This window comes from Canis lupus, chromosome 4 (assembly GCF_011100685.1).
Source record: "Canis lupus familiaris isolate Mischka breed German Shepherd chromosome 4, alternate assembly UU_Cfam_GSD_1.0, whole genome shotgun sequence".
NCBI lineage: Eukaryota > Metazoa > Chordata > Mammalia > Carnivora > Canidae > Canis > Canis lupus.
In genome coordinates this window covers 72,678,542-72,691,888 of record NC_049225.1, presented here as the reverse complement: position 1 = coordinate 72,691,888, position 13,347 = coordinate 72,678,542, and the positions used below count along the sequence as shown (strand labels likewise).

The window sequence follows — 13,347 nt, the reverse complement described above, 5'->3', positions numbered from 1 at the left end:
CAGCACTCGGGCCCCGCTCCGGTCGGCCTCCGGGAAAATAAAGACCGGGGAGAGCCGGCCCGCCCGCCCGCGCGCCCGCCCGCCCGCGCGCCTCGGCGAACGCGCCGCCCCGCAGGCTCCACGCTACGCGGCAGCATCTCCGCAGTCGCCCTGAGGCGGAGACGGGCGCCCAGGAGAGCCCCGGGCGCGGGGCGGTGCGGCGCGGCCGCGGACGCGAGCCCAAGTGGCGGCAGCGGCGGCGGCGGCGGCGGCGGCGGCGGCGGCGGCAGCGGCGGTGGCGGAAGTGGAGTGGGGAAGAGGGGGTGGTTGTTAGTGTTTGGCGCCGGCGGAGGGAGTCATTCCTGCAGCTGCACTTCCGGTCGGCATTTTGTTCTGAGAGGGAGAGACGGAACGAGAGAGAGACACACACAGGGCTCCTTCCCCCCCCGCCCCCCCCCCCCTCCCTCCGTCGGTACCGACTCACCCGACACCACCAAGCCGCAGGGAGGGACGCCCCCGCCGACAGGAGGATTGGTTCCCGGGCCGGCGGCGATGCCCCCCCGGTAGCTCGGGCCCCCGGTCGGGTGTTTGTGAGTGTTTCTATGTGGGAGAAGGAGGAGGAGGAGGAAGAAGAAGCAGCGATTTGTCTTCTCGGCTGGTCTCCCCCCGGCTCTACATGTTCCCCGCACTGAGGAGACGGAAGAGGAGCCGTAGCCACCCCCCCTCCCGGCCCGGATTATAGTCTCTCGCCACAGCGGCCTCGGCCTCCCCTTGGATTCAGACGCCGATTCGCCCAGGTAAATTCCTGCTCTTTATTTCGGCGGCGGCGGCGGCGGCGGCGCCAGGTCCTCAGCGTCTCTCCTCCTCGCTCCCCTCCCCGCCGTTTCCTTAGCGGCCCCAGGTCTCCTCCGCGGGCGAGTCTAGAGTTCGCTCCTCTCTGGTGGCAGCCGCCCTGGGTGGCGGTGGTTTTGTACTCTCTCCCGGCCGGCTCCGGTGGCGGGGACCGGGCTCCTGCCGGGCGGCCGGGGAGGCGTAGGCCCGGCGGAGAGCGCAGGCCGCGGGCCAGCGGAATCTACTTGAGCTCGGGGATTAGGAGAGCTCCGGGCTGAGCGGAGCTGCTGCTGGTCGGTGACAGGCCTCGCCCGGGAGAAGAGCCGTAGCTAGTGAGGAGGCGGAAACAATACAACTCACGGCAAATGTGCCCAGATCGTCCCCATATTTACAACTTTCCTGGTCCGGGAGTGGGGAACGTCCCAGTGAAACAAACAACCCCCCTTCTTCCCCCTGTGACCCCATGAAGGGAGGAAGTAGTTTCAGTTAGTGAGACAAATGTAAATACTCAGACGCGGATCCAGTGGTAATTCTTGCCCTGTGTGAAACTTGTTTGGGCGTTAGAAAGTTAATAAAGACTCGTTTTCTTTTTCTTTCTTTCTTTCTTTCTTTTTTTTTTTTTTTTAAAGAATTAAATCGCCCACATGAATATTGAATGTAGAAAGCCACAGGGTGGTAGACACTGCATATGCCCCCCCCCACACACCACCACCACCACCACCACCACCAAGAGCTTTTATGTTGTTGTTTGACAGTGTGGGTCGCACATGGACTTTTTTATTCAAAGGCAAGTGTAAAGTACTTGACAGGTTTACCCTGGCACTTTAGATTTGTGTGCGTTATATAAGGACGATTTTAAACGACTATACGTAAAATACTCAGGTACTTCCTGATCTCAGCGTGGAGATGCATGGAAAGAACCCTGAATGTTCTGAGAATTGTACCGAGGTACAGGTAAAAACCAATTTTCTTTAAAAGCGCAGAAATTAAAGTTAGGCTTCAAATCCCAGAGAGGCTAAAAAAAAAAAAAAAAAAAAAAAATGTAGAAGGTGCCATCCTTTCATGTCAGGGCAGATCTTCGTGAGGTCCCAGGATTGTCATTGGCTGTTTGTGCCCATGATGTTTGACTGTGTAATGAGAGAGGTGTCATTTTAATAGGTCAAATGTATCTGTAAATGCTAGAGAAAAATATCAGTTCTGCCTTAACAAATTCCAGTTCACGAGTAAGTTAAGTGTTCACAGCTTGTTTATTGAGGCGTTGGTAAGGTAGGTTAGTATAAGGGGAAAACGATCAATTTAAAAGTCCTCAGCCATACAAATTGCATAGAAAAAAAGAAATGTACCTGGCATTAGACTCTTTGGATACTTTGTCTCACAATAACTGAGGGAAAACTTTCACTGGTTAGAATGAAGCAACACTGATCAACAAAGTCCCTTGTTTTACTAACGGGTGTTACATTGGTTCGGATTTTTGGTGTCTCATTAAATTATTATTGTCATTGTAGAATAAGTAACTTTTCTGAAGGTTATTTTTGAGTTTAGCCCTCTGCTTAAAATAAATTGTTCCACATTTCTGGCAAACGTATGGATAAATGTTAAAAAGAGTGAAGTTAATATAGCTGTCACGTACTAGGCATGTTTTTAATGCTATAAATCCGTGTAGTAGTCAGTAGCGTGTCCGTGATTTGTATTGGTCAGGGAGCAGTTTGAATTTTAAAAAGCCTGAAGCTCCTGCTGAGCCCCAATCCCGGCCTCCCTCCCTCCCACTAATCTCCCATTCCTGTCTTTGTGCTGCCTGCTCCTGTTAGACACTGTTTGCTACAGGGCCTCAGGCCTACACCGGGTGGGGGGCAGGCTAATGGGGGCTTGCTGGGGGGAGGGAATACAGAAGGGAGGAACACTTCACATCTGAAGCTGAGGGTTTGGGACTTTGGGGGAGCGGCCGGGTAAGGGTTTCAATATAAATGTTCGAAAGGCCCTTATATGAACCTGTGATGCTTTTACAACTTTTATTAAAAAAAAAACACGGAGACGTATGTCAAAGGATGAACATATTTCTACTAAAGGTAATGGAAAAGAGGAGTTCTGCTTGCTTAGTTTTCATCAACAGAAACAACTTATTTTTAGTGCTTTATAGTTAAAGGGAGCTTTCTTACACAGATGTTTGAATCAGTGTGTTAGATATCTGTTTATGTGAATGATTTTTTTTTTCTTGTGACTTTGGAATTAAAGTGAATTAGTTCTTACCAGATCTTATTTTCCTAATTCTACATATTTAGTGTTCTGTAAGTAGTACAGGTCATGTGATAGCTTTCATTAAGATAGCATAAAACATTTTAAATAAAGTAAACTGAAAATATGTGGGTTTTTTTTTTCGTCCAAACCAATTATATGGGTTATTTTTAAAGGAGGAAACATTGTAAAGCTCAAACAAAACCTAAACTTGAACTTTAAAATTTTGACAACTTAGTTGGAAGGAATACTTTGTATTTCCCTAGAGATTATGAATATTCTGTTCTACCTCCCCTGTATTAGTTGTATGGATAGTCACCAAGTGGCTATTTTTGCATTTCTACTATTATTATTATTTTAATTTAGTGAAAGAAGACCCTATGAGTGTTCAAGTCATCTTTTAATGTTAGTTATATTATTGGAGAAATAATTCCTAGCATTATTCAACAGTGTGTTTATTGTTTTTCTTGAGTTTGCTGTTACCAATAACTTATAATAATTACTTGAAGAGAAAGCAATTCTAAAGTAGTGAAAGTCTAGTAAATCAAATTAAAATTGAGTATTAAATACTTAGTTATTTTTAGTGTTTGGAGAAGAGTGTATAGAATGCTGTTTCTTGAAACCGTTTGACAATTTGTTTATGAAGTTACTGGAAAGCATTTTGAACCTGTGCTAGGGATCATTATAATACTGCCCCCTTTAAGAAGAAAAAAGTTACATTTGAAGAAAGAAAGATTGTCTACTTCAGATTATCTTTGGGGATGAAAAGTGAAAGTTTTTAGTATGGTAGTAAACCAGGTTTGGGTTTTTTCCATAGCAATCACTATTAAATTTCAGAAATTTGACTGTGAGCAAAGCTATACCAATTCAAATATGAAATCTTTATTTGGAAGCCTGACTACCCCCACCTCAAACATGTATTTTCTAAGACTTCCTATATTGATTTGATATTCAATTTTTTTGGTACTAATCCATCATCAAATTGCCATAGAAACATCTGAAATCACCTATTTTATATTTTGGCATTCTTTATATTGATGTAAAATTTAATAATACAAGAATAAATAAAAACTAAAGAATTTGAGGTTTATATAATTCCATTTAACTTTCTCCACCTCGCAGCTTATTAGGAAACGGATAGTTTGTGAGTAATTCTGGAATTTTAAAATATGATTTTAGGTTTATATGAAGTGATTGGGAAGACTGAGGTAAATAAAAATTCCTTTTGGAAAAATGTAACTTCAGTGTTGTCGATCACATTTATTTGCTATAAAATGAATAGGAAATTAATGACTGGGAACTGTAAAAAAAAAAAAAAAACAACCTAGTAATGAACTCTTTAGTTGAAGATATTTATTTTAATATCTTGAACATATTAGGTTGGCTTTGGTGGTAATTTCTGGTACTATATAGCCGCCTTTAAAAATCATTTCAAAATATACTTTTTAAGCAAAGTTTCTATTTTTAGTAGTTGTCATTTATAATTATTCTTTGAATTTTTAAAAGGATTCTTTTTCAAGGTGACCTGAGTTCATTTTTAAATATTCCCATTTCCCTGTGAGAGAAGTGACTGGCATGATTTCCATTTTTTGATGAAAAACTTGATACTCAGAGGCCATATTAATTTGTATAGATTCATGTTTTCGGTGAGAATAAGGGATTCTCTTGTTTTTACTAGTGTTTTATTAGACTATATTGTTTTAAGAAAAGTGTGAGCTCTGGTCCTGAAGCTAGGTATTGCTGTTGCTCAATGCCAACACTGATACCTTATATGACTTTTTTCAATTACCTGGGTCCAAGGTGCTTTTTCCTCTTCTTTTAGGGAGATATAATACCTGTCTCTTGATAGTATTTTCCTGATATGAAAATAGTACTTTCGCATTAGAAATCCTGACCTTGTGTGTATGTTTGGTGTTTGAATGACTGAATTTATTTACATTATGTTCCTCTTAAAGAATGTAAGTCAGTTAACTATATTTGTAGTAAATATATAGTGACTCCTGAAAGTGTTTTTATAAAGTGGAATTTTAGTGTTTCTAGATGATTTAAAGGCAATTTTAAAAATACCATGACTCTTTATTTAAGGTCATCATTATCATTTTAAAAAGTATTTTGTTTGCTCAGAAATTTTTTCCCAAGTAATAAAAATGATTTTAGATATTTGTCTTATTATTTTGTTCAGTGTAAATCTAGGGTCAGTTTTGATGAATTGAGTTTTGTCAGAATGCATTGTTTTAAGGCATATTTCTTTCTAATTCCAAAGTGATACTGTTAAAAGACATTATTTCTTAATATAGCATTGCCAGCTAGGTAAGATTATAAGGACTTAACATGTGCCAGGAATTGTGTTAAGTATGTCACCATAATACTATCTCACTTAACATAAGAAGCTCAGGAAATAGAAACAGTTATCCACAATTTAAAAATGAAGAAACAGAAACTGGAAGAGTTAAAAAATTGCCCATCGTCTTATAATTAGTAAATGATCAGTCTGGTTTATATTTTTTCTTAAGGATTTAGGATTGCACATTTCTAGTTTTAATAAAATCATCATATTGTTTGGTTGCTCAGTTAACTCAATAATACTTAAAAGTCGTGTAGTCAAGGAACTTTTGTACTTTAGGCAAAGAACTAAAATAGAATTCACACTGTATATCATATATATATTGTTTTTGAAATCAGCAAATCTTTGCTATCTTATATTTTAGTGTATGTTAAGCAGTCTGTAATTTTTACTTTTGTTTATTGAGTTGAAATTGTCAAAGCATCTATTTCTAGAAAGGGAAAATTCAGCTTTAGAGAGTGATTTCATTCATACATATGTATGTGACCAATTGTAATATAGTAGATGAATCTATAAATTAGTATGACTGGTAATTTTTTAAAATTCTAGTGTTTATATAGCCAAAGACTGTTAGTACTTTCAAAGTCACCAACTTGGGAAGTTATGTGCTTATTCTAGAGCTTTGCCATGTAATCTTATGGAGGGAGATTCCTTTAGTGAATACTTTTAGAGTTTTTGAGATGGTCTTTTTTTTTTTTTTTTTTTTCTTTTTTGTCCTTGATGGCAAATCTTTATCTTCACGGGTGAATTTGAGTTGTAGAGACAATAATAAAACAACTTAGAACTTAGTTTAGGAGGACTGAGATTTAAAAGATCTTTTTTGTGTCAGACACTGTATTGAGTGGTTTATATTTGTAATATGTAATATTATTGAGTCATTTCCATCTACCATGAATCTGCATATAAAATGACTCTGGTTGTGTGTATTATTCTAAGATACTTGAGAAAACTAAGGTATAGAATGTTTGAATGACTAGCCTAGGGTCCCGTAGCCAACAAATGGAAGAAAGTAGAGGAAAGACTCCAAAATTGATGCCTTACCTATAACCTTAACCACTACACTGTATATCATGTTTTGAACCTCTTAGCTACCCAGTGAGGTTAGTGATGTGTTCTTGTTTTACAGACCAGGAAATTGAGGCTCATCGTATTAAAGAACCTTGTCCAGGGTGGCAGATCTAGCAAGTGTTAGAGGTAGGATTCCAACCCGATATGGCTAATTCTAAAACATCTTCCATTCTATCACCCTGCCTCTTCAAGATTTATAATACATTCTTTGATGAAAAGGGTAGGCTTGGCTATAAAGCAGTGAAACTTTTTATGTCTTATGAAGAGGAATTCTAAAATGTTTTGGTTAGTTACTTATAGATGATTGATTATTTGAATAGTCTTTTCTGTAAAATACCTTGTTAGTTTACACCTCATCTATTACACAGAATATATCCACAAATATGCATTTAAGTACGATATGCATGCTGTATTTATGGAAATTGGCAAAATATGGAAAGGGCACTTTATAATTTTGTGATTCACTTATTTCTTATAAAAATGTCAGGTGTTAAAAAATATTCCAAAGATCGCATTAAACTTCCAACATAGTTTATGTAGGTAAATTGTTTTGCCATCTTACATGTGTGTAACATCAGTTATTGTGAACACACCAAACTTCTAAGTGTTCTTTTGTATATATTTGCCTTTTGGCAGAAAGGAAAAACATTTTCAGTATGCAGAAACATGGAATTAACATTAATTAATTTACTAAAATAGTTTTTTACACTTTTACCTCTCCCAAGAAATTTGGAAGCTATGACATAATTTTGAAATACTCAATTCCTTTTTGTTGCAGTTATTTGGATCATTTGTACTTCTCAGTCCTTTGGTCTTATGCTGATGTGCTGATGAAATGTATACTTGTTAAAAAACAGTACTGCTATTAAAACAAGTTATTGATTGTAGGTATCCTAAAAACTTACAGTGTTTGAAACTAATGCATTATTTAAATTTAAAATATAGTTTACTGTAAAAATACTAATCTTTAAGATTTTATATTTGACTTTTTAATTTGTGAAACAAAAATGTCCTTGAAATTAATTTTAATAAGGAAGATACATCACTGACTTTTCTGAACATTTCTACTTGGCAACCTTTTCAGGAATTTTAAACAGGGTTTTAGTTGTCTTTATTTGATAGGATTGTGGCTTGCCAATTTCCATCTAAAGAAATTGATCATATGAATTAGGCTCCATGTAATTTAGTTTTTTCTTGGTAATGACCAAGTTGAAATTTTATATGAGTGTAAATTGGGTATAACTCCCCCTCATCTTTTTAAATACCATTCTTAAAAAATTGATACACATGATTTTTTCCCTCAGTTTCTGCCTCTGTCTCAGAAAATTCTAAAGTTGAAAGTTAAAATGTAATGCCCTAAAAGCTACTGTTATCATTCTTTCTCCTTTAAGAAAAGAATTAAGAACCTAGTATGCCGTAACCTACCTTCAGGTTATCTTGAAAGACATACATGACATATACTTTTAATTTAACTCTATTAATTTTTTTTACTCTTTTGTCACGTGTTTGTTCCTTTCTCTGTCAATATCCTAAGCAAAAAGTTTTTATAGCATAGTGAATACAGGTGGTGGTGTTAATGTGAATGGTTCTATAATGTATTATTTTCCTTGATGAAATCTTGAACAGTTTGAAAGTCCTCAAATTCTGAGATCTTCATAAGTTCAAAATGCTAGTGAGAAAGTATTGATATTAACTGTAAAAACATATATTTGTATAGCAATCCTGCTTTCTTCTGTAGACAATGTGTTACTTCTCAAAATGTCCATTCACAGACCAGAAATTTCTTTTAAGGAGAAAGAGAAAGCATGGCCTTTTTTGTGAGTTTCCATGTCATAACATTTATCAGTTTATTACTTGTATCTCTTTGATAAAATAATGTGTTCCAGTGTCTGTAAGCCATACTGAATACCAGCTGAGAGCAAGAAGACATATTATTTTCATTTCTATGTCTGTAATACCATTACAGTGCTTTTCCTGTTTTGCAAGTATTCAATACATTTTTGTTGAAATGATTGATTAAAATTGAGCTATAGGATATTTCCTAAAGAAACATTTCTAAATCTAAAATTAGTGAGTGGCAAGTGTATGTTTGTGCTAATTTAGAAGTAGATATATATATACATATAATATATATATATATAACATATATATATATAATCTTAAGGCTTATAATATATATATATAATCTTAAGGCTTCTTGCTTCTTGAGTAAGACCATTTTTATTACATACATCCTTAACAATGCACACATAACAACTTGTGTGTAAAATTAAATCAAAAATAAAAACTCAAAACAGTTCCTTTTTTAGTTGTTAGTAAGGATACTTTACTACTTTACTTTGTCTTGGTCTCTTGAGCACTAGAATTGGGAGTAAGATACCGAGGAAGAGTGTCCAAATAACTTTATTTTATTTTATTTTATTTTATTTTATTTTATTTTATTTTATTTATTTTTTTATTTTTTATTTTTTTAAAGATTTATTTATTCATTCATTCAGAGAGAGCAAAGAGAGAGGCAGAGACACAGGTGGAGGGAGAAGCAGGCTCCATGCACGGAGCCTGATGTGGGACTCGATCCCGGGTCTCCAGGATCACACCCCAGGCTGCAGGCGGCGCTAAACTGCTGCGCCACCGGGGCTGCCCCAAATAACTTTATTTTAAGCTCAAGATTGATTGATTATAGTTTTAATTTTCTTTGCTAATTTATGTATTGTGTATGATAACAATGTGGATAAGTTAACTGTAATGAGAAATACAGTACATTAAAAATGCTATTCACGTAAGATAGAGATATGACTGAAAAATTTTTTTTAATTTAAAGCTTATTGTGGTGCAATTTACACAGTAAAATTTCACTTTTTAGGTCTACAATTTGATGAGTTTTGAAAAACGTGTTCAGTCTTGAAACCTCCACCACAATCAAAACATAGAATGTTTTCATCACCCCAAAAAGTTGCCTTATATCCTTTTGTAACCAGTGTCCTACCCCTGTTCCAGCCCCTGACAACCACATATTATTTCTGTCCTTATAGTTCTGTCTTTCCTAAAATGTCATACAAATGGAATCATACAATATGTAGACTTCTGTGATAGGTTTCTTTTGCTTAGGATAAGGCTCTCGAGATTCACCCACATTGTTTTATGTATTAGTAGTTTTTTGGTGACTGCATTTTGAAATTGAATTAGAATACCCTGGGACACCTGGGTGGCTCAGCGGTTGAGCATCTGCCTCAGCTCAGGGCGTGATCCCAGGATCCGGGATCAAGTCCCACATCGGGCTCCCTACATGGAGCCTGCTTTTCCCTCTGCCTGTGTCTCTGCCTCTCTCTCTCTCTCTCTCTCTTTGTCTCTCATGAATAAATAAATAAACAAACCTTTAAAAAAAAAAAAAAAAAAAAAAAAAAGAATTAGAATACCCTTTAACTGTAGTACTACTGTCAAAAAAGACTGAATAACTTTAGATATTTCTCTCAGATCTTGAAGCTGCTTTATTTTTGGACATAATGTTACTTGCTCATTTTTACCCTTTCCCTCCAAAAAATTTGTAATTGACATTACTGGTAAGTGGCATTTATTTATATTAGTTAATTCTTTTCAAGTTAGATGCTCCATCAACCAGGTAAAATAAACATTGCTTTCTCTTTCATCAAAATTAAAATAGGTAGCATCACATATTTTGAACATCTAGCACATAGAAACTAGATACAAAATGAGGAAAGGTACAGTAATAATTCACCAAAAATTGAGTTCATGTTTTACTTTAATGTTTGTTGTTTATATTAAATATAGAGCATCAGTTATAGTGAAGAACAGTCGGTGCCTCTCTTTTAATGCTTAGAGTAGCAGTGCTGTTTACTGAAAAGGTGGGGCAGATAATGAGTAAATTTATTTATTTGACCACCTGTTTTGTTTTTTCACCATTCCCTTTTTGAAACACCTTTCTCCCTTGGGTTCAGGGCTGTCTCTCCTTTTACTTCCTCTGTGAACTGACCTTTCATTTGTAGACTCTTGCTAGTTCTTCCTCCCCTGCCCACCCCATAAATATTGGTATTCCTAAGGTGGTTCTTAAGCCTTCATTCTATTCTGCCTTCCTGTTGATCTCACCTATTCATACAACTTTTTACATGCTTGCTACCTGTATGCTGATGACTTACAAATCTCTCCAGAATGATGTATTTCTCTTTGAGACAGATCCATCTGTCTACCAGGCACCTCCATAAATACTGTAAATTCAAAAGTATATAAATATGAACTCTTCCCTCAATTGTTCATTCTTACCACTCTTTCCTCAAAAAAGAAAGAAATCTGTTCTTAAAACTATATGAAGTAGGTAATTGTTTCCACCATCACCTCAGCTCCCTAAACTGGAAAGTTGGTGATCATGCTTGACCCTTCTCCTTTACCACACCTTCAACCCAGTTGTTTACCCAGTAACACATCTGAATATCACTTGAATCCATCCCTCTTCTACTGTTTTTGATCTGTAAAGTGGGCGTGTATATACAGCTTGTCAGTTGGAATAACTTATAGCATTCTAAGAAGACTTAGAGGCAATTGTGAAAGATGTGTTTAGTGTTAGGATATTTTTTATGCTTGGGCTTTAGTATTTAAGGTATATACGGGGTGCCTGGCTGGCTCAGTTGGAAGAGTATGTGACTTGAGCCCCACTTTGGGTATAGAGATTATTAAAAGAAAACTTTTTAAGAAAATTAAGATGTAATCTTTATTAATATTCATGCTTTATAGTCTAAATGAGACTTTTCTATACACATTTCCACTAAATCTAAAATCTAGGTCCTTTAGACCTAGATTTGCAACAAACGAGAATAGTTTGTTGCCTTTATCCTTCCATACCTTACTTTTAGAGTACTGTAATTCATAAATGTATATATTCACTTCAATACTATGTTCATGTGTTAAGGAGCAGAGTCTGAATTGAAAGGAAACTAGGAATGTAGGAGGAAAGGGTAAAGGAAGAGCTTTTAAATTAACTTTCCTATACTGTGGAAACAAGTTCACTTGAATAACTCACTTTTATTGCAGATAACAGAAAACTAAAGAAACAAATACAATGGGATATGATACCATTCAGTTGCTAGAAGTTCAGACATTTTTAATGGCAGGAGTCAGATATGTATGTTATAACTGTGTTCAGATATGTATGTTATAACTGTGTTACTCGCTTGTGAAGTTATTGCTGGTGGTTTTGTATAATCTTACAATGTTTCTTCCTTAGAATATGAAGTTATTCCTTTCACTCCCCATTTGAACAAAAGGGTCTGCTTAGAGTAATTGGCTTAAGTATTCCTGAGTATCTTTTGTAAAGGACATATTACAGTGTGATAGTATCTCGAGAAACAAAGTAAACGTCTTCACTATATCTAGAGTTTATAATTAAAATAATATGTGCTGGGCCACCTGGGTATCTCAGTGGGTTAAGCATCTGCCTTCTGCTCAGGTCATGATCCCAGGGTCCTGGGATCAAGCCCCACAACAGGCACCCTGCTCAACTGGGAGCCTGCCTCTCCCTCTCCCCCTGCTTGTTTTCTCTTTCTCTCCTGCTCTCTGTCAAATAAATAAATAAAATCTTTAAAAATAAAATAATAGGTGCTATATTTTGCGCTAGAGCTAATTACCATGCTTTTGAGAAAATGGGAGCAATCCAAAGGCGAAAGGCTGATGGAGGAACCCTGTCTTTATTGAGTCTCTGGTACCTTGTAGGTACAACACCCACTCAACAAACAATTGTTGAATAAATGATTTTAAATTATATTTTAGTTTGGGGACGTAGGACTAATTGGAGTGACAGAAGATGGGTGGGGCTTGTTAAACGTTGAGTAAATTTGACAGAAGAAAGAAAGAAAACACAAAGCCCAGAAAAGGTAGGACAACATTTAAAGCAAAGAACTGATATAATTTAGTTAATTGATTGTATTTGGACAATTAGATTCGCTTAGCTGGATAAGAGAAAAATCTGTATACAAGGTGTTTTGGATTCTTTCTACTCTTTAATTCCTGTTTCAGCTTTGCTTCTGGTTTCAAATATTGCCTCTGTATTTCCATCTTCACTGCTAAGGGACAAATTTTTAGGCTTAAGGCTAAAATGACCTGCAAAATCCAAATATACATAGTCAGAATTGAGAATTTATGGGAAAAGGAGAGAAATATTATAGTTCTTTAGTCTTTTCCAGTTGTTTAAGGTTTGTAGTATATGTCAAAGTGCCATTACACATCTTCAGTATTCAAGTGAAGGGGCCTAAAAACTAGAATTTAAAATGACAATTTGCAACAAGTTTGTGACTGTCCTAGGATAAAGTTCAGTATCTGAATCTCTAATATGCTATCTGTTGAGCCATGCTGCCACCTACATGATTTATCATATGATTTTAGTGATTCTGATTGTTTTCAACTAGAAGATAGCCACCAGAATTTTAGTGTTCTTTATAAAGACTTTATAGTTCAGCAATTCTCCATTCTCTTAGTTTTCTTAGAAAGTAAAACTACGTACAGTGTTCTAGTATGTTAAGTAAGGCTAAATTGTGGGATTTAGAACTTAGAATCTTTTAAGAACTTCAAAGTTAATGACTTCCCCCCTTTTTTTCAATTATAGAAGCAGTGCAGAAAAAACTACATGCTATTTGGAAAATAGGAAAAATATCTATAATCCCATATTTTAGGTCTTTCCTACTAGGTTTTTAATTAAAATACTTATATGAATGTAATTTTGGTTAAGTATGTATTTGTGGTATAAATTATACATACATAATCGTGTTTTCTCTAAAGGTTGTCTCATGAAGATTTTCCTAATTTCCTATGTAGTGTTCATAATTATTAGAAATGTTATCCTGGGGCACTTGGCTGGCTCAGTCAGGCAGGAGACTTGATCTTGGGGT

The 13,347-nt window shown here is 36.6% G+C and overlaps 1 protein-coding gene across 3 annotated transcripts in view; it reads left to right on the top strand.

The window, feature by feature from the left end:
- Positions 1–364: 364 nt before the first annotated feature.
- The window catches only part of NIPBL (NIPBL cohesin loading factor), a 197,659-nt gene continuing 184,676 nt past the window's right edge, over positions 365–13,347 (top strand). For all 3 annotated transcript variants that reach the window (XM_038535302.1, XM_038535300.1, XM_038535301.1), the window contains exon 1: positions 365–776. The gene's annotated coding sequence lies outside the window, so the exon portion shown is untranslated. The remainder of the gene's footprint in view (positions 777–13,347) is intronic.